Source organism: Pseudophryne corroboree, chromosome 4 (genome assembly GCF_028390025.1).
Source record: "Pseudophryne corroboree isolate aPseCor3 chromosome 4, aPseCor3.hap2, whole genome shotgun sequence".
NCBI lineage: Eukaryota > Metazoa > Chordata > Amphibia > Anura > Myobatrachidae > Pseudophryne > Pseudophryne corroboree.
The window spans coordinates 17,236,471-17,256,438 of record NC_086447.1 but is presented as its reverse complement, the minus strand read 5'-3'; the positions used below and the strand labels follow the sequence as shown (position 1 = coordinate 17,256,438).

The 19,968-nt window shown below is 43.3% G+C and overlaps 8 non-coding genes across 8 annotated transcripts; 1 reads left to right on the top strand and 7 right to left on the bottom strand.

Annotated features, from left to right (window-relative positions):
- Window positions 1-587: 587 nt before the first annotated feature.
- TRNAM-CAU (transfer RNA methionine (anticodon CAU)) lies at window positions 588-659 on the bottom strand. Its single transcript has one exon. It is a non-coding gene; the product is annotated as a tRNA-Met (tRNA).
- A 1,095-nt stretch (window positions 660-1,754) lies between these two features.
- On the bottom strand, window positions 1,755-1,826 carry TRNAM-CAU (transfer RNA methionine (anticodon CAU)). The gene has a single exon. It is a non-coding gene; the product is annotated as a tRNA-Met (tRNA).
- An 8,213-nt stretch (window positions 1,827-10,039) lies between these two features.
- Window positions 10,040-10,111, bottom strand: TRNAM-CAU (transfer RNA methionine (anticodon CAU)). The gene has a single exon. It is a non-coding gene; the product is annotated as a tRNA-Met (tRNA).
- Window positions 10,112-11,206: 1,095 nt separating this feature from the next.
- Window positions 11,207-11,278, bottom strand: TRNAM-CAU (transfer RNA methionine (anticodon CAU)). Its single transcript has one exon. It is a non-coding gene; the product is annotated as a tRNA-Met (tRNA).
- A 1,095-nt stretch (window positions 11,279-12,373) lies between these two features.
- On the bottom strand, window positions 12,374-12,445 carry TRNAM-CAU (transfer RNA methionine (anticodon CAU)). The gene has a single exon. It is a non-coding gene; the product is annotated as a tRNA-Met (tRNA).
- A 2,261-nt stretch (window positions 12,446-14,706) lies between these two features.
- On the bottom strand, window positions 14,707-14,778 carry TRNAI-AAU (transfer RNA isoleucine (anticodon AAU)). Its single transcript has one exon. It is a non-coding gene; the product is annotated as a tRNA-Ile (tRNA).
- A 1,095-nt stretch (window positions 14,779-15,873) lies between these two features.
- TRNAM-CAU (transfer RNA methionine (anticodon CAU)) lies at window positions 15,874-15,945 on the bottom strand. Its single transcript has one exon. It is a non-coding gene; the product is annotated as a tRNA-Met (tRNA).
- A 186-nt stretch (window positions 15,946-16,131) lies between these two features.
- Window positions 16,132-16,205, top strand: TRNAN-GUU (transfer RNA asparagine (anticodon GUU)). The gene has a single exon. It is a non-coding gene; the product is annotated as a tRNA-Asn (tRNA).
- Window positions 16,206-19,968: the final 3,763 nt, after the last annotated feature.

The window sequence follows — 19,968 nt, the reverse complement described above, 5'->3', positions numbered from 1 at the left end:
CATTTGCTCTCTGAAAAGTGTCCACAAAGTCAAGTCTCTGATTAACACCTTTGTAGGAATGGTTTTTCACCTATTACTGATTAAAACTTGCTTCATTGGAAAGGCAGCAAGATGCATCCTCATTACAATGTCCACTGAAATAATACAGGTTGACACCAGGAAACATAAACCTCACTGCATCCTTGCTGCTTTCTCAAGTGGGAATCTGTTTAATGTGAAAACCAGGTGATATCTAATCAGCACACAGGTAAGAAGTTAAGAAAATCTTTCTTTAAGGGTGAAGATGTTTCTCACAAAATCGTTGCCCCAATGCATCATTGAAATTCAAGCTGGAAAGATGATTTTGAAATATCAATTGTACATTTTGCATTGCTCTTCTGGTGACAATATAGCTTGTTTTTGTCAATTACCATTTCAGTAATAGGGTAAAGAAAATTAAGTGGATTTCTGAAAGAAAACAATGCTGTCAATATACTATTAAAACAAATTAAAATGTTAAAAGTTATTGTACTTTAAGTAAAAATAAAAGAGTCAAAATATCAATCCCAGTTTTGGAAGAATTTAATTAACCAAAAAATAAGTGCACATAGCAGAGGATGGTTTCGATCCATCAACCTCTGGGTTATGGGCCCAGCACGCTTCCGCTGCGCCACTCTGCTGCTCATGTTAGTGTCAGAGATCCTGAAGTACTCACTCATCATGTGAAAGTTCCAATGTGTTTCTTCGTTGGTCAATGGAAGAAAAATCTTGCAAAACTCTCCAGATTATTGCCTTTTTAATCTTTTTCTAGGAAACTTTCTAGATGAATGCTTTTTAGCCTTTGTCAGTACATGCTTTTGCAAGCTGTCTCTGTGGCGCAATCGGTTAGCGCATTCTCCTGTTAACCGAAAGGTTGGTGGTTCAATCCTACCCAGGGAAGTAACTGACCTTGTGATCAAATTTTGGTGATCTTTAAGTAGACAAGTCAAAATTTCAAACCACCTCTTATAGTGTAGGGTACCTGGCCTTCTCTGATGCAATCAGAGTCAGATTTGATTAAGTCATTTTATAAAAAACAGGAAGCACAATTTAGCATGGGGTTGCAGAGAAAAAAAATTATGCAGGCAGAGAAATCCAATTGAGTGATTAATCAGCTCTCCATTTTATGGCTTTATTTTTATGCTAACACATTTGCTCTCTGAAAAGTGTCCACAAAGCCAAGTCTCTGATTAACACCTTTGTAGGAATGGTTTTTCACCTATTACTGATTAAAACTTGCTTCATTGGAAAGGCAGCAAGATGCATCCTCATTACAATGTCCACTGAAATAATACAGGTTGACACCAGGAAACATAAACCTCACTGCATCCTTGCTGCTTTCTCAAGTGGGAATTTGTTTAATGTGAAAACCAGGTGATATCTAATCAGTACACAGGTAAGAAGTTAAGAAAATCTTTCTTTAAGTGTGAAGATGTTTCTCACAAAATTGTTGCCCCAATGCATCATTGAAATTCAAGCTGGAAAGATGATTTTGAAATATCAATTGTACATTTTGCATTGCTCTTCTGGTGACAATGTAGCTTGTTTTTGTCAATTACCATTTCAGTAATAGGGTAAAGAAAATTAAGTGGATTACTGAAAGAAAACAATGCTGTCAATATACTATTAAAACAAATTAAAATGTTAAAAGTTATTGTACTTTAAGTAAAAATAAAAGAGTCAAAATATCAATCCCAGTTTTGGAAGAATTTAATTAACAAAAAAATAAGTGCACATAGCAGAGGATGGTTTCGATCCATCGACCTCTGGGTTATGGGCCCAGCACGCTTCCGCTGCGCCACTCTGCTGCTCATGTAAGTGTCAGAGATCCTGAAGTATCTCACTCATCATGTGAAAGTACCAATGTGTTTCTTAGTTGGTCAATGGAAGAAAAATCTTGCAAAACTCTCCAGATTATTGCCTTTTTAACCTTTTTCTAGGAAACTTTCTAGATGAATGCTTTTTAGCCTTTGTCAGTACATGCTTTTGCAAGCTGTCTCTGTGGCGCAATCGGTAAGCGCATTCGGCTGTTAACCTAAAGGTTGGTGGTTCAATCCCACCCAGGAATGTTATTGACCGTGTGATCAAATTTTGGTGATCTTTAAGTAGACAAGTCAAAATTTCAAACCACCTCTTATAGTGTAGGGTACCTGGCCTTCTCTGATGCAATCAGAGTCAGATTTGATGAAGTCATTTTATAAAAAACAGGAAGCACAATTTAGCATGGGGTTGCAGAGAAAAAAATTATGCAGGCAGAGAAATCCAATTGAGTGATTAATCAGCTCTCCATTTTATGGCTTTATTTTTATGCTAACACATTTGCTCTCTGAAAAGTGTCCACAAAGCCAAGTCTCTGATTAACACCTTTGTAGGAATGGTTTTTCACCTATTACTGATTAAAACTTGCTTCATTGGAAAGGCAGCAAGATGCATCCTCATTACAATGTCCACTGAAATAATACAGGTTGACACCAGGAAACATAAACCTAACTGCATCCTTGCTGCTTTCTCAAGTGGGAATCTGTTTAATGTGAAAACCAGGTGATATCTAATCAGCACACAGGTAAGAAGTTAAGAAAATCTTTCTTTAAGGGTGAAGATGTTTCTCACAAAATCGTTGCCCCAATGCATCATTGAAATTCAAGCTGGAAAGATGATTTTGAAATATCAATTGTACATTTTGCATTGCTCTTCTGGTGACAATGTAGCTTGTTTTTGTCAATTACCATTTCAGTAATAGGGTAAAGAAAATTAAGTGGATTTCTGAAAGAAAACAATGCTGTCAATATACTATTAAAACAAATTAAAATGTTAAAAGTTACTGTACTGGGGGGCGTGGCCTGGAGGCCGATTAGAGTGGCTGCACAAACAGGGAGCTCTCTACTCCCTGAGGAAATTATCCCTCTGTTTCCCTCCCCAGACCACTTTTTCAACCTACCAAACCATCTACTACCCCTCCGGGACCCCCTCACACCGGTGGACCTGTGCTGCGGAGTCGGGAAGCCGGTATACTGGCTTCTGCGGACTGCGGCCTACGCACCCACCTGAAGCCGGGGCCTCGATTTCCGGCGATACCCGTCGCGGAGGGCGTCCGCCCTTGGAGCCCCCGGAGTGCCCTCACGGGACCCCCATCCCTGCTTTAAACACTCGGACCTCCCTTACCTGGCACCGGAGATCGGCGGTGCTGCGGAGGGGGGAAGAATCCGGGCGGACGCGGCTGCGAGAGGCACGGAGCCCTGACGGCGGCGGCCATCTTGGACCTCGGGACCCGGGCGGAGAAGCGGAGGACCTGCGGCCTGGAGAGCCCGTCTGTGCAGAGGTGAGCCGCTTTCACAGACCCTTGCTCCCCGCTGCAGTCCCTCATCCTGCACCATACCCCACAGCACCCGCAGACGGCCGACGGCCCAGCCACGCTCGAGTGGTTGGACGCAGCTCCATCCCCCCCCCCTCCTGCGACCTTAATCAAACTGAGGCTGAGGGGATCTCCCCCACTCCTGCTACTCACCTGGAAGCCCATACACGCTCCTTCGAGAGGTGCCGGCTCGGACCACCCTCAACCTCCGGCTCTCTGCAACCCGCTCCAGCGGCGGCCGTCTGGTGAGTCTCCGGGACCGCGGTCCCTTCTGCCTCCATCCACCTAAACCCCACTGAGGCCTCCACGGGAACCCGCCTGGGAATCGCTTACACATCGGCCCGCGGTCCTCTCCCCCGCCGGGTCCCCGCCGCGGGGCTGCCCCGATCGCCGGCTGGTCCGTGCCCGGGACACGTCCCTGTGGTCCCCGAGCGGTGGAGATAGTCTCCGGGACCCCCTCTCCTGCGACTTCGGATCCTCACCCTCCGGTCCGGGCCGGGGTGCCCTCCCTCTCCTCCCGCGGGCCTCCCGGAGCGGGCTCCATCTGCCGGGCCCGGCTGATGTCCACACCGTAATGTCCCCTTAAAGCCCCCGAGTCACCTTCCCTGGCCCTGAGCCTCACAGCTGGAACGCCACCCCCACTCCTCACCCTGCTTTCCACCTACCCCCCTACGCCCTCAAAATGACCAGGGGTAACAAAAAATCCCAGGGGTCCGATCTCACACCATTTCTGACCAAAAAAGGCACCCCAGCCACGAACAGGCCCGACAATCCCGGCCCCTCTCGGGGCCCCTCCGAATCGGAGGCCGAAGATGACGATCTCACACCCCTCACCCGCAAGGACTTCCTCTCCCTCCTTAAGGAGATGCGGGACATTAAGTCCTCAGTGCAAGCTCTACACTCCCTGAAATCCGATATAGCCGATATCGGCTCCAGAACGGACCAACTCGAAAGAAGAGTCGAAGAGGTGGTAACGTTCCAACAAACAGCAGAGACCGAGCTGCATCAACTCCGTCAGGATGTTGCCCACCTCCGGGAGGAGAACGAAGACCAAGACAATAGAGCAAGGAGAAATAATATGAGGATTCGGGGTATCCCTGAGGAGGTCGAGGCGTCTCATCTTGAACTCTACCTTAAACGTCTTTTCGCATACCAGTCGCCCGACACCCCTGAGGAACATCTCCTCCTGGACCGAGCACACCGGGCCTTGCGACCGCGCTCCCAGGACTCTTCTCAGCCCAGAGATGTCATTCTCCGAATGCACTATTTCACTGCGAAGGAGGCCGTTATGAGGGAGGCCCGACGGCTGGGATCTGTGACTTTCCAAAACACCCCACTCCAGATTTTTCAGGACTTATCCCCGCTAACCTTAGCTAAACGCAGGGACTTCAAACCCATCACTTCCCTGCTCTCCCGTCACAACGTGAAGTACCGCTGGGGTTTCCCTTTCCGGATCCTAGTGTGGCACCAAGGGAAGCTCCTCACAGCTAGAGACCAATCTGAGGCCCAAACACTCCTCTCTAAACTGGGCATCCCCGCTCCTGACCAAGATGTCCATTCTCCATCCCTCCCACCACGGACACGGCGGGATTCGCTTCGGTCTCCTCGTTCTGAGTGGTTCACGGTGCCGTCCTCCTGGGCCCCCCAGGCTCCACCCCCAGTGCCCTGAGAACTCTCACCTCTCTACGCTACAGCACCCCACATTGAATTGGGACGATCACTTCTGGTCGTACCCCCCCCCACCTGAAGTGCTACATTACCTTAGGCTCTTCGTGACGCTACTTCCTGATCCCTTGGTTGCTTCACAATAGCACTGTTGTTATCCTCTATTGAAATGTTATGTTGTTTGGAAGTTTAAATGTCTAACTGCTTACATACTCAAAAGTTACTCTCCTGATATGTTTCCATGCAGATACTTGACCCACTCTCCCCCCTCCTCCCCCCCCTCCTATTCTCCGCCCCTTGGGGCGGGCGCTCCAGCTATCTTCTCTACCTGTCCTCTCTCCAGCTTTCTCCCTCAGGTACCCCCAGGGGAGGCTTGCCTCCTATCTTTTCCCGAGCGGCTCGTGATTCGCGATCAGGGCCCCATGCCGCGCCCCCACAGGGCCCCGGGCCCTACCGCTGACCTAGGTGCTCCCCCAACGCCTAGTATTCCCTCCCCTTGTCAGCTTTACCGGTCCTGGCCTCCTCCGCCAGACGACCAACCACCCCCCCACCCCCTCCGGTCCTCTTTCCCTTCCACCCCTCCTCTGACCACACTCTCTCTCATTTCATATATCTTCGATCTGTCTCCCCCTCCCCCTTCTCCACCTCCAATCACTCTCGCCCTTTCAAATCTGCCTACCTCACTGCTGCCTGCCCATGGGTCTCCGGGTACTCTCTCATAATGTGAAGGGCTTGAACAGCCCTCAAAAGAGAGGCAAGCTCTTTGCTTCCCTTAAACACCATAGAGGCGATCTGATTTTCCTACAGGAAACTCACTTCGTGCACGAATCTCACCCTACCCTGCAATGTAAACCATTCCCCGTTTCCTTTCATGCCTGCGATCACCTAGCCAAAAAACGTGGAGTAGCAATCTTAATTGCCCGCCACCTGTCTTTTGAACTCCTAGACTCTCATGCTGACAAAGACGGCCGATTCCTTGTCCTAGTGGGTAAACTCAACAATAATACATGCACCCTGGTTAACGTTTACGCCCCTAACCAGCGACAGGAACGGTTCTTTACAAGGCTAGATAATCTCCTCACTCGAGTCCGACAGGGCGACCTTATACTTGCAGGTGACTTCAACTCCGTTCTCAATCCACAGCTAGACCGCTCTACATCTTCCCCTACTCCTTCCCCGTCGGACTCCCTTCGCTCTAGATCCCTCCTCCGACTCATGCGATCCCAACTCCTCTACGACTCTTGGAGGATAAAAGACCCCTCTGCCCGCGACTATACCTTCTACTCTGCCCCTCATAACTCCTACTCCCGCATTGATATGGTCCTGCTCAGTCATGATCTTGCTATCAACCTCCGTGATGCCCATATCCACCCACTAATCTGGTCCGACCACGCTCCCATCTCCTGCGACCTGGCAGGCTTGGCTTCCCGTCCTCGCCCCATGACATGGCGCCTCAATGACTCCCTCCTACACAACCCTGAGACAAAGTCCCATCTTCAAGACAAAATCTCTGATTATTTCACCTTAAATGACTCCCCCGATATTTCTAGACCCACCCTCTGGTTGGCGCACAAGGCTGTCCTTCGAGGACACCTTATCAGCCTAGCCTCAAAAGCTAAAAAGCAATCCCTTTCCCAATACAACAGGCTCTCCATTAAACTCCATGCACTTGAGACCCAACACAAGGCGTCTCCCGACCAGGCGGTCTTGTCCGAACTTCGCACCATTAAAGCGGAACTCGATCTTCTTCTTACTACACGGGTGGCCAAGCGTCTTAAGTGGCTTCGCCAGTCTTTTTATGAGAAGGGTGACAAGGCGGACAAGATCCTGGCGGCCCGACTCCGCTCCACAAGAGCCAAAACCAACATTGTCACTATCAGAAACTCTCTCAAACAAATCATTCAGGATCCCACAGCCATTAGAGCCGCCTTCCAATCCTACTACACCGACCTATACAACCTTCCGCCCCCTCCACCGGGCTCTTCCCCCCAACCTCGATCCGACCTTATCTCCCACTTTCTCTCTGCTTCTAAACTACCCAGACTACCCCCGGACGCCTTGGACCTTCTCAACGGTGAGATTACGGTGGAAGAAATCACCCAGACTATACTCATGCAAAAAATAGGCAAATCTCCGGGCCCAGATGGGTTCACCGCTCTCTACTACAAGAAATTCTCTGCCCTTCTCTCCCCCCACCTACACTCTCTCTTCAATGGGATTGTCCAAGGCGACCCTTTTCCCCCTGAGATGCTAGAGGCTAGAATTGTGGTGATCCCCAAGGAAGGCAAGGACCCCCTTAATTGCGCAAGCTATCGCCCCATATCTCTCCTGAACCTAGACTTGAAAATCTTTGCTAAGATCCTGGCCAACCGTCTTAACCCATACCTCCCTTCCCTTGTCCACTACGACCAAGTAGGCTTTATCCCGGGCCGCCAGGCAAGAGACAACACCAGACGTGCCATTGACCTTATACATATCTCTAACTCCAGGAGATGCCCCACTATCATGCTTTCCTTAGATGCCGAAAAAGCATTTGACCGGATCTCCTGGGACTTCTTGAAACCCACCTTGGAGGCCTATGGCCTGTCCGGTGGCTTCCTCACTAGCATCCTAGCATTATATTCCACCCCCTCTGCCACCGTCCTTATCAATGGTACCCCATCCGCCCCACTTAGCATTTCCAATGGCACACGTCAGGGCTGCCCCCTCTCCCCCCTAATATTTGCCCTTATTATAGAACCCCTTGCCTCCCAAATTAGAGCACATCCGGATATACACGGAATAAAGGTAGGCCCCACAGATCCCAAAATCTCCCTCTTCGCAGATGACACCCTACTCTCCCTCACTCAGCCCCTTATTTCACTCCCAAACCTATTTTCGGTTCTACAAGCCTATAGCCTTATTTCGGGCTACAAGATCAACTACTCCAAATCTGAGGCCATGATGCTACATATCCCCCAACACCAGGCTGAGTCCCTTCGCACCAATTTTAAACTCAAATGGCACCCCACAAAGATAAAATACCTAGGGATATACCTAACCCCGCGCTACGACTCCCTCTTCCGGGAAAACTTCCCACCCCTTCTTACCAACACACTAGCCGACCTGACCTCTTGGAACAGTCTCTTCATCTCGTGGCTGGGCAGGATCATAGCAGTTAAAATGACCATAATCCCCAAATGGCTCTACCTTTTCCAGACTCTCCCTGTGGCGGTCCCGGCTCCCTTCCTCCGCAATATCCAACGAGCCCTTATACGCTTTATTTGGAACCACAGACCTCCCCGCATTGCTGCCAACACTCTGAAAAGAGCAACCTCCATGGGAGGCAGAGGACTTCCCGATGTCAAATTATACTACCTCGCCTCCCACTTATCCCACATTGTCACTTCCTACGCTCCTCCAGGATCGGTTTCCTGGCTGGACATCGAAGCAGCCTTCATTGGCATCCCAGATCTGACCCCCCTATGGGGACTCCCCTCCGCCTCTCGACCCCCAACCTCTAAACTCCTTCCCACTATCAAATTCAACCTCAAAACCTGGGACACCCTCTCTCTGAAGTGGGGTCTCACCACCACACCCTCACCCTTAACCCCCATCTGGCAGAACCCCATGTTTCCCTCCGGACTCTCAGCTACGAGATCCCGGACGTGGATAACCCTAGGCCTTAAATTCCCAATTGACTTTGCCGACCGAGGCCAATGGCTGTCCCTCCCGGACCTCCAGCAGAAAATCCCCTCACAACCACTCAATCCCTTTCAATTCTTACAAATACGCCACTTTTTAACTTCCCTCCCTTCCACCGCCTTACTCCGTGCCCTTACTCCCTTTGAATCCCTATGTGTCAACTCTCATTCCTCCAAAGGCATAATCTCCCAACTTTACTCTCTCCTACTGGATTTTTCCCTGCCCCTATCCCGGCCCCATGAAGTTGCATGGGAACGGGACCTCGGGCCCCCACCTGAAACTCAGGATTGGGAGGACATGAGACTAGGCATTGCTAAAAGCTCTATTGCCACCGCCTTTAAGGAAACGGCCTACAAAGTTTATTACCGCTGGTACTATACCCCCGACCGTCTTAACAAATTTTTCCCGTCCTCCTCTTCAGCCTGCTGGAGGAACTGTGGGGATAGAGGTACTATGCTCCACATATGGTGGACCTGCCCGGTTATCGTCCCCTTCTGGGATCTGGTCCACTCCCTCCTCAACTCACTTCTAGAACCCCCTGTAATGAAGGACCCTTGGGTCTCCTTACTGTGTCTCCCCTCCCCACACCTCAATAAATTCTCCCAAAAGCTAACCTCACACATTCTGGCCGCAGCTAAATCACTGATCGCCCTCAACTGGAAGAACCCCTTACCACCCTCCCTACTATCCCTCAAAGCTAAAATCTGGCACATCGCCTCAATGGAAAAGATAACCTATTACCTCCACGACCGGGGCCACGTCTTCGAGCAGGTCTGGGCTCCCTGGCTCACCGCTGAACGTGGTTAGCTGGCTCCCTCCACCCGCTCCCGCCCCTCCCGTAGACCCATGGGCACCCACTCCCTTCTCCCCCTGATATTCCTCCTCATCTCATCTCTTAACCTTCTCAATTATCTCTTCCCCCTATTACCCTCTCTGTCTTCGTCTCTCCTCCGTTCCCCCCCCCCCTGTTATGATCTTGCTGCTCTTAAGACTTATATTATGTACGGTTACAAATGTGGTTATTCCCCCCCCCTGTTTCTCTTCTCCTCCCCCCCCCCCCTGATCCCCATGTTTGAACTTGACTGTTTTTCCCACACCAACTAACCATGTTACTCATTTGAAAAATTGTGGTCCATTTTGGACACTGGCTATGTTGGCCATCTGTCCCTTGTATTCCTAGAATGCCCTCTTTATGTATCTGACCACGTATAAATAAAGAATTTCAAAAAAAAAAGTTACTGTACTTTAGGTAAAAATAAAAGAGTCAAAATATCAATCCCAGTTTTGGAAGAATTTAATTAACAAAAAAATAAGTGCACATAGCAGAGGATGGTTTCGATCCATCGACCTCTGGGTTATGGGCCCAGCACGCTTCCGCTGCGCCACTCTGCTGCTCATGTAAGTTTAAGAGATCCTGAAGTACTCCTTCATCATGTGAAAGTACCAATGTGTTTCTTCATTGGTCAATGGAAGAAAAATCTTGCAAAACTCTCCAGATTATTGCCTTTTTAACCTTTTTCTAGGAAACTTTCTAGATGAATGCTTTTTAGCCTTTGTCAGTACAAGCTTTTGCAAGCTGTCTCTGTGGTGCAATCTGATAGCGCGTTCGGCTGTTAACCTAAAGGTTGGTGGTTCAATCCCACCCAGGAATGTTATTGACCGTGTGATCAAATTTTGGTGATCTTTAAGTAGACAAGTCAAAATTTCAAACCACCTCTTATAGTGTAGGGTATCTGGCCTTCTCTGATGCAACCAGAGTCAGATTTGATTAAGTCATTTTATAAAAAACAGGAAGCACAATTTAGCATGGGGTTGCAGAGAAAAAAAATTATGCAGGCAGAGAAATCCAATTGAGTGATTAATCAGCTCTCCATTTTATGGCTTTATTTTTATGCTAACACATTTGCTCTATGAAAAGTGTCCACAAAGCCAAGTCTCTGATTAACACCTTTGTAGGAATGGTTTTTCACCTATTACTGATTAAAACTTGCTTCATTGGAAAGGCAGCAAGATGCATCCTCATTACAATGTCCACTGAAATAATACAGGTTGACACCAGGAAACATAAACCTCACTGCATCCTTGCTGCTTTCTCAAGTGGGAATCTGTTTAATGTGAAAACCAGGTGATATCTAATCAGCACACAGGTAAGAAGTTAAGAAAATCTTTCTTTAAGGGTGAAGATGTTTCTCACAAAATCGTTGCCCCAATGCATCATTGAAATTCAAGCTGGAAAGATGATTTTGAAATATCAATTGTACATTTTGCATTGCTCTTCTGGTGACAATGTAGCTTGTTTTTGTCAATTACCATTTCAGTAATAGGGTAAAGAAAATTAAGTGGATTACTGAAAGAAAACAATGCTGTCAATATACTATTAAAACAAATTAAAATGTTAAAAGTTATTGTACTTTAAGTAAAAATAAAAGAGTCAAAATATCAATCCCAGTTTTGGAAGAATTTAATTAACAAAAAAATAAGTGCACATAGCAGAGGATGGTTTCGATCCATCGACCTCTGGGTTATGGGCCCAGCACGCTTCCGCTGCGCCACTCTGCTGCTCATGTAAGTGTCAGAGATCCTGAAGTATCTCACTCATCATGTGAAAGTACCAATGTGTTTCTTAGTTGGTCAATGGAAGAAAAATCTTGCAAAACTCTCCAGATTATTGCCTTTTTAACCTTTTTCTAGGAAACTTTCTAGATGAATGCTTTTTAGCGTTTGTCAGTACATGCTTTTGCAAGCTGTCTCTGTGGCGCAATCGGTAAGCGCATTCGGCTGTTAACCTAAAGGTTGGTGGTTCAATCCCACCCAGGAATGTTATTGACCGTGTGATCAAATTTTGGTGATCTTTAAGTAGACAAGTCAAAATTTCAAACCACCTCTTATAGTGTAGGGTACCTGGCCTTCTCTGATGCAATCAGAGTCAGATTTGATGAAGTCATTTTATAAAAAACAGGAAGCACAATTTAGCATGGGGTTGCAGAGAAAAAAATTATGCAGGCAGAGAAATCCAATTGAGTGATTAATCAGCTCTCCATTTTATGGCTTTATTTTTATGCTAACACATTTGCTCTCTGAAAAGTGTCCACAAAGCCAAGTCTCTGATTAACACCTTTGTAGGAATGGTTTTTCACCTATTACTGATTAAAACTTGCTTCATTGGAAAGGCAGCAAGATGCATCCTCATTACAATGTCCACTGAAATAATACAGGTTGACACCAGGAAACATAAACCTAACTGCATCCTTGCTGCTTTCTCAAGTGGGAATCTGTTTAATGTGAAAACCAGGTGATATCTAATCAGCACACAGGTAAGAAGTTAAGAAAATCTTTCTTTAAGGGTGAAGATGTTTCTCACAAAATCGTTGCCCCAATGCATCATTGAAATTCAAGCTGGAAAGATGATTTTGAAATATCAATTGTACATTTTGCATTGCTCTTCTGGTGACAATGTAGCTTGTTTTTGTCAATTACCATTTCAGTAATAGGGTAAAGAAAATTAAGTGGATTTCTGAAAGAAAACAATGCTGTCAATATACTATTAAAACAAATTAAAATGTTAAAAGTTACTGTACTTTAGGTAAAAATAAAAGAGTCAAAATATCAATCCCAGTTTTGGAAGAATTTAATTAACAAAAAAATAAGTGCACATAGCAGAGGATGGTTTCGATCCATCGACCTCTGGGTTATGGGCCCAGCACGCTTCCGCTGCGCCACTCTGCTGCTCATGTAAGTTTAAGAGATCCTGAAGTACTCCTTCATCATGTGAAAGTACCAATGTGTTTCTTCATTGATCAATGGAAGAAAAATCTTGCAAAACTCTCCAGATTATTGCCTTTTTAACCTTTTTCTAGGAAACTTTCTAGATGAATGCTTTTTAGCCTTTGTCAGTACAAGCTTTTGCAAGCTGTCTCTGTGGTGCAATCTGTTAGCGCGTTCGGCTGTTAACCTAAAGGTTGGTGGTTCAATCCCACCCAGGAATGTTATTGACCGTGTGATCAAATTTTGGTGATCTTTAAGTAGACAAGTCAAAATTTCAAACCACCTCTTATAGTGTAGGGTATCTGGCCTTCTCTGATGCAACCAGAGTCAGATTTGATTAAGTCATTTTATAAAAAACAGGAAGCACAATTTAGCATGGGGTTGCAGAGAAAAAAAATTATGCAGGCAGAGAAATCCAATTGAGTGATTAATCAGCTCTCCATTTTATGGCTTTATTTTTATGCTAACACATTTGCTCTCTGAAAAGTGTCCACAAAGCCAAGTCTCTGATTAACACCTTTGTAGGAATGGTTTTTCACCTATTACTGATTAAAACTTGCTTCATTGGAAAGGCAGCAAGATGCATCCTCATTACAATGTCCACTGAAATAATACAGGTTGACACCAGGAAACATAAACCTCACTGCATCCTTGCTGCTTTCTCAAGTGGGAATCTGTTTAATGTGAAAACCAGGTGATATCTAATCAGCACACAGGTAAGAAGTTAAGAAAATCTTTCTTTAAGTGTGAAGATGTTTCTCACAAAATCGTTGCCCCAATGCATCATTGAAATTCAAGCTGGAAAGATGATTTTGAAATATCAATTGTACATTTTGCATTGCTCTTCTGGTGACAATGTAGCTTGTTTTTGTCAATTACCATTTCAGTAATAGGGTAAAGAAAATTAAGTGGATTTCTGAAAGAAAACAATGCTGTCAATATACTATTAAAACAAATTAAAATGTTAAAAGTTATTGTACTTTAAGTAAAAATAAAAGAGTCAAAATATCAATCCCAGTTTTGGAAGAATTTAATTAACAAAAAAATAAGTGCACATAGCAGAGGATGGTTTCAAGCCATCGACCTCAGGGTTATGGGCCCAGCACGCTTCCGCTGCGCCACTCTGCTGCTCATGTTAGTGTCAGAGATCCTGAAGTACTCACTCATCATGTGAAAGTACCAATGTGTTTCTTCGTTGGTCAATGGAAGAAAAATCTTGCAAAACTCTCCAGATTATTGCCTTTTTAACCTTTTTCTAGGAAACTTTCTAGATGAATGCTTTTTAGCCTTTGTCAGTACATGCTTTTGCAAGCTGTCTCTGTGGCGCAATCGGTAAGCGCATTTGGCTGTTAACCTAAAGGTTAGTGGTTCTATCCCACCCAGGGATGTTATTGACCGTGTGATCAAGTTTTGGTGATCTTTAAGTAGACAAGTCAAAATTTCAAACCACGTATTATAGTGTAGGGTACCTGGCCTTCTCTGATGCAATCAGAGTCAGATTTGATTAAGTCATTTTATAAAAAACAGGAAGCACAATTTAGCATTGGGTTGCAGAGAAAAAAATTATGCAGGCAGAGAAATCCAATTGAGTGATTAATCAGCTCTCCATTTTATGGCTTTATTTTTATGCTAACACATTTGCTCTCTGAAAAGTGTCCACAAAGCCAAGTCTCTGATTAACACCTTTGTAGGAATGGTTTTTCACCTATTACTGATTAAAACTTGCTTCATTGGAAAGGCAGCAAGATGCATCCTCATTACAATGTCCACTGAAATAATACAGGTTGACACCAGGAAACATAAACCTCACTGCATCCCTGCTGCTTTCTCAAGTGGGAATCTGTTTAATGTGAAAACCAGGTGATATCTAATCAGCACACAGGTAAGAAGTTAAGAAAATCTTTATTTAAGGGTGAAGATGTTTCTCACAAAATCGTTGCCCCAATGCATCATTGAAATTCAAGCTGGAAAGATGATTTTGAAATATCAATTGTACATTTTGCATTGCTCTTCTGGTGACAATGTAGCTTGTTTTTGTCAATTACCATTTCAGTAATAGGGTAAAGAAAATTAAGTGGATTTCTGAAAGAAAACAATGCTGTCAATATACTATTAAAACAAATTAAAATGTTAAAAGTTATTGTACTTTAAGTAAAAATAAAAGAGTCCAAATATCAATCCCAGTTTTGGATGAATTTAATTAACAAAAAAATAAGTGCACATAGCAGAGGATGGTTTCGATCCACCGACCTCTGGGTTATTGGCCCAGCACGCTTCCGCTGCGCCACTCTGCTGCTCATGTAAGTGTAAGAGATCCTGAAGTACTCACTCATCATGTGAAAGTACCAATGTGTTTCTTCGTTGGTCAATGGAAGAAAAATCTTGCAAAACTCTCCAGATTATTGCCTTTTTAACCTTTTTCTAGGAAACTTTCTAGATGAATGCTTTTTAGCCTTTGTCAGTACATGCTTTTGCAAGCTGTCTCTGTGGCGCAATCAGTTAGCGCATTAGGCTGTTAACCGAAAGGTTGGTGATTCAATCCCACCCAGGGACGTAACTGACCGTGTGATCAAATTTTGGTGATCTTTAAGTAGACAAGTCAAAATTTCAAACCACCTCTTATAGTGTAGGGTACCTGGCCTTCTCTGATGCAATCAGAGTCAGATTTGATGAAGTCATTTTATAAAAAACAGGAAGCACAATTTAGCATGGGGTTGCAGAGAAAAAAAATTATGCAGGCAGAGAAATCCAATTGAGTGATTAATCAGCTCTCCATTTTATGGCTTTATTTTTATGCTAACACATTTGCTCTCTGAAAAGTGTCCACAAAGCCAAGTCTCTGATTAACACCTTTGTAGGAATGGTTTTTCACCTATTACTGATTAAAACTTGCTTCATTGGAAAGGCAGCAAGATGCATCCTCATTACAATGTCCACTGAAATAATACAGGTTGACACCAGGAAACATAAACCTCACTGCATCCTTGCTGCTTTCTCAAGTGGGAATCTGTTTAATGTGAAAACCAGGTGATATCTAATCAGCACACAGGTAAGAAGTTAAGAAAATCTTTATTTAAGGGTGAAGATGTTTCTCACAAAATCATTGCTCCAATGCATCATTGAAATTGAAGCTGGAAAGATGATTTTGAAATATCAATTGTACATTTTGCATTGCTCTTCTGGTAACAATGTAGCTTGTTTTTGTCAATTACCATTTCAGTAATAGGGTAAAGAAAATTAAGTGGATTTCTGAAAGAAAACAATGCTGTCAATATACTATTAAAACAAATTAAAATGTTAAAAGTTATTGTACTTTAAGTAAAAATAAAAGAGTCCAAATATCAATCCCAGTTTTGGAAGAATTTAATTAACAAAAAAATAAATGCACATAGCAGAGGATGGTTTCGATCCATCGACCTCTGGGTTATGGGCCCAGCACGCTTCCGCTGCGCCACTCTGCTGCTCATGTTAGTGTCAGAGATCCTGAAGTACTCACTCATCATGTGAAAGTACCAATGTGTTTCTTCGTTGGTCAATGGAAGAAAAATCTTGCAAAACTCTCCAGATTATTGCCTTTTTAACCTTTTTCTAGGAAACTTTCTAGATGAATGCTTTTTAGCCTTTGTCAGTACATGCTTTTGCAAGTGGTCTCTGTGGTGCTATTGGTTAGCACGTTTGGCTGTTAACCAAAAGGTTGGTGGTTCAATCCCACCCAGGGACGTAATTGACCTTGTGATCAAATTTTGGTGATCTTTAAGTAGACAAGTCAAAATTTCAAACCACCTCTTATAATGTAGGGTGCCTGGCCTTCTCTGATGCAATCAGAGTCAGATTTGATTAAGTCATTTTATAAAAAACAGGAAGCACAATTTAGCATGGGGTTGCAGAGAAAAAAAATTATGCAGGCAGAGAAATCCAATTGAGTGATTAATCAGCTCTCCATTTTATGGCTTTATTTTTATGTTAACACATTTGCTCTCTGAAAAGTGTCCACAAAGCCAAGTCTCTGATTAACACCTTTGTAGGAATGGTTTTTCACCTATTACTGATTAAAACTTGCTTCATTGGAAAGGCAGCAAGATGCATCCTCATTACAATATCCACTGAAATAATACAGGTTGACACCAGGAAACATAAACCTCCCTGCATCCTTGCTGCTTTCTCAAGTGGGAATCTGTTTAATGTGAAAACCAGGTGATATCTAATCAGCACACAGGTAAGAAGTTAAGAAAATCTTTCTTTAAGGGTGAAGATGTTTCTCACAAAATCGTTGCCCCAATGCATCATTGAAATTCAAGCTGGAAAGATGATTTTGAAATATCAATTGTACATTTTGCATTGCTCTTCTGGTGACAATGTAGCTTGTTTTTGTCAATTACCATTTCAGTAATAGGGTAAAGAAAAATAAGTGGATTTCTGAAAGAAAACAATGCTGTCAATATACTATTAAAACAAATTAAAATGTTAAAAGTTATTGTACTTTAAGTAAAAATAAAAGAGTCAAAATATCAATCCCAGTTTTGGAAGAATTTTATTAACAAAAAAAATAAGTGCACATTGCAGAGGATGGTTTTGATCCATCGACCTCTGGGTTATGGGCCCAGCACGCTTCCGCTGCGCCACTCTGCTGCTCATGTAAGTGTCCGAGATCCTGAAGTACTCACTCATCATGTGAAAGTACCAATGTGTTTCTTCATTGGTCAATGGAAGAAAAATCTTGCAAAACTCTCCAGATTATTGCCTTTTTAACCTTTTTCTAGGAAACTTTCTAGATGAATGCTTTTTAGCCTTTGTCAGTACATGCTTGTGCAAGCTGTCTCTGTGCTGCAATCTGTTAGTGCATTCGGCTGTTAACCGAAAGGTTGGTGGTTCAATATCACCCAGGGACGTAATTGACCGTATGATCAAATTTTGGTGATCTTTAAGTAGACAAGTCAAAATTTCAAACCACCTCTTATAGTGTAGGGTATCTGGCCTTCTCTGATGCAACCAGAGTCAGATTTGATTAAGTCATTTTATAAAAAACAGGAAGCACAATTTAGCATGGGGTTGCAGAGAAAAAAAATTATGCAGGCAGAGAAATCCAATTGAGTGATTAATCAGCTCTCCATTTTATGGCTTTATTTTTATGCTAACACATTTGCTCTCTGAAAAGTGTCCACAAAGCCAAGTCTCTGATTAACTCCTTTGTAGGAATGGTTTTTCACCTATTACTGATTAAAACTTGCTTCATTGGAAAGGCAGCAAGATGCATCCTCATTACAATGTCCACTGAAATAATACAGGTTGACACCTGGAAACATAAACCTCACTGCATCCTTGCTGCTTTCTCAAGTGGGAATCTGTTTAATGTGAAAACCAGGTGATATCTAATCAGCACACAGGTAAGAAGTTAAGAAAATCTTTCTTTAAGTGTGAAGATGTTTCTCACAAAATTGTTGCCCCAATGCATCATTGAAATTCAAGCTGGAAAGATGATTTTGAAATATCAATTGTACATTTTGCATTGCTCTTCTGGTGACAATGTAGCTTGTTTTTGTCAATTACCATTTCAGTAATAGGGTAAAGAAAATTAAGTGGATTACTGAAAGAAAACAATGCTGTCAATATACTATTAAAACAAATTAAAATGTTAAAAGTTATTGTACTTTAAGTAAAAATAAAAGAGTCAAAATATCAATCCCAGTTTTGGAAGAATTTAATTAACAAAAAAATAAGTGCACATAGCAGAGGATGGTTTCGATCCATCGACCTCTGGGTTATGGGCCCAGCACACTTCCGCTGCGCCACTCTGCTGCTCATGTAAGTGTCAGAGATCCTGAAGTACTCACTCATCATGTGAAAGTACCAATGTGTTTCTTAGTTGGTCAATGGAAGAAAAATCTTGCAAAACTCTCCAGATTATTGCCTTTTTAACCTTTTTCTAGGAAACTTTCTAGATGAATGCTTTTTAGCCTTTGTCAGTACATGCTTTTGCAAGCTGTCTCTGTGGCGCAATCGGTAAGCGCATTCGGCTGTTAACCTAAAGGTTGGTGGTTCAATCCCACCCAGGAATGTTATTGACCGTGTGATCAAATTTTGGTGATCTTTAAGTAGACAAGTCAAAATTTCAAACCACCTCTTATAGTGTAGGGTACCTGGCCTTCTCTGATGCAATCAGAGTCAGATTTGATGAAGTCTTTTTATAAAAAACAGGAAGCACAATTTAGCATGGGGTTGCAGAGAAAAAAATTATGCAGGCAGAGAAATCCAATTGAGTGATTAATCAGCTCTCCATTTTATGGCTTTATTTTTATGCTAACACATTTGCTCTCTGAAAAGTGTCCACAAAGCCAAGTCTCTGATTAACACCTTTGTAGGAATGGTTTTTCACCTATTACTGATTAAAACTTGCTTCATTGGAAAGGCAGCAAGATGCATCCTCATTACAATGTCCACTGAAATAATACAGGTTGACACCAGGAAACATAAACCTCACTGCATCCTTGCTGCTTTCTCAAGTGGGAATCTGTTTAATGTGAAAACCAGGTGATATCTAATCAGCACACAGGTAAGAAGTTAAGAAAATCTTTCTTTAAGGGTGAAGATGTTTCTCACAAAATCGTTGCCCCAATGCATCATTGAAATTCAAGCTGGAAAGATGATTTTGAAATATCAATTGTACATTTTGCATTGCTCTTCTGGTGACAATGTAGCTTGTTTTTGTCAATTACCATTTCAGTAATAGGGTAAAGAAAATTAAGTGGATTTCTGAAAGAAAACAATGCTGTCAATATACTATTAAAACAAATTAAAATGTTAAAAGTTATTGTACTTTAAGTAAAAATAAAAGAGTCAAAATATCAATCCCAGTTTTGGAAGAATTTAATTAACAAAAAAATAAGTGCACATAGCAGAGGATGGTTTCAATCCATCGACCTCAGGGTTATGGGCCCAGCACGCTTCCGCTGCGCCACTCTGCTGCTCATGTTAGTGTCAGAGATCCTGAAGTACTCACTCATCATGTGAAAGTACCAATGTGTTTCTTCGTTGGTCAATGGAAGAAAAATCTTGCAAAACTCTCCAGATTATTGCCTTTTTAACCTTTTTCTAGGAAACTTTCTAGATGAATGCTTTTTAGCCTTTGTCAGTACATGCTTTTGCAAGCTGTCTCTGTGGCGCAATTGGTAAGCGCATTTGGCTGTTAACCTAAAGGTTAGTGGTTCTATCCCACCCAGGGATGTTATTGACCGTGTGATCAAGTTTTGGTGATCTTTAAGTAGACAAGTCAAAATTTCAAACCACGTATTATAGTGTAGGGTACCTGGCCTTCTCTGATGCAATCAGAGTCAGATTTGATTAAGTCATTTTATAAAAAACAGGAAGCACAATTTAGCATGGGGTTGCAGAGAAAAAAAATTATGCAGGCAGAGAAATCCAATTGAGTGATTAATCAGCTCTCCATTTTATGGCTTTATTTTTATGCTAACACATTTGCTCTCTGA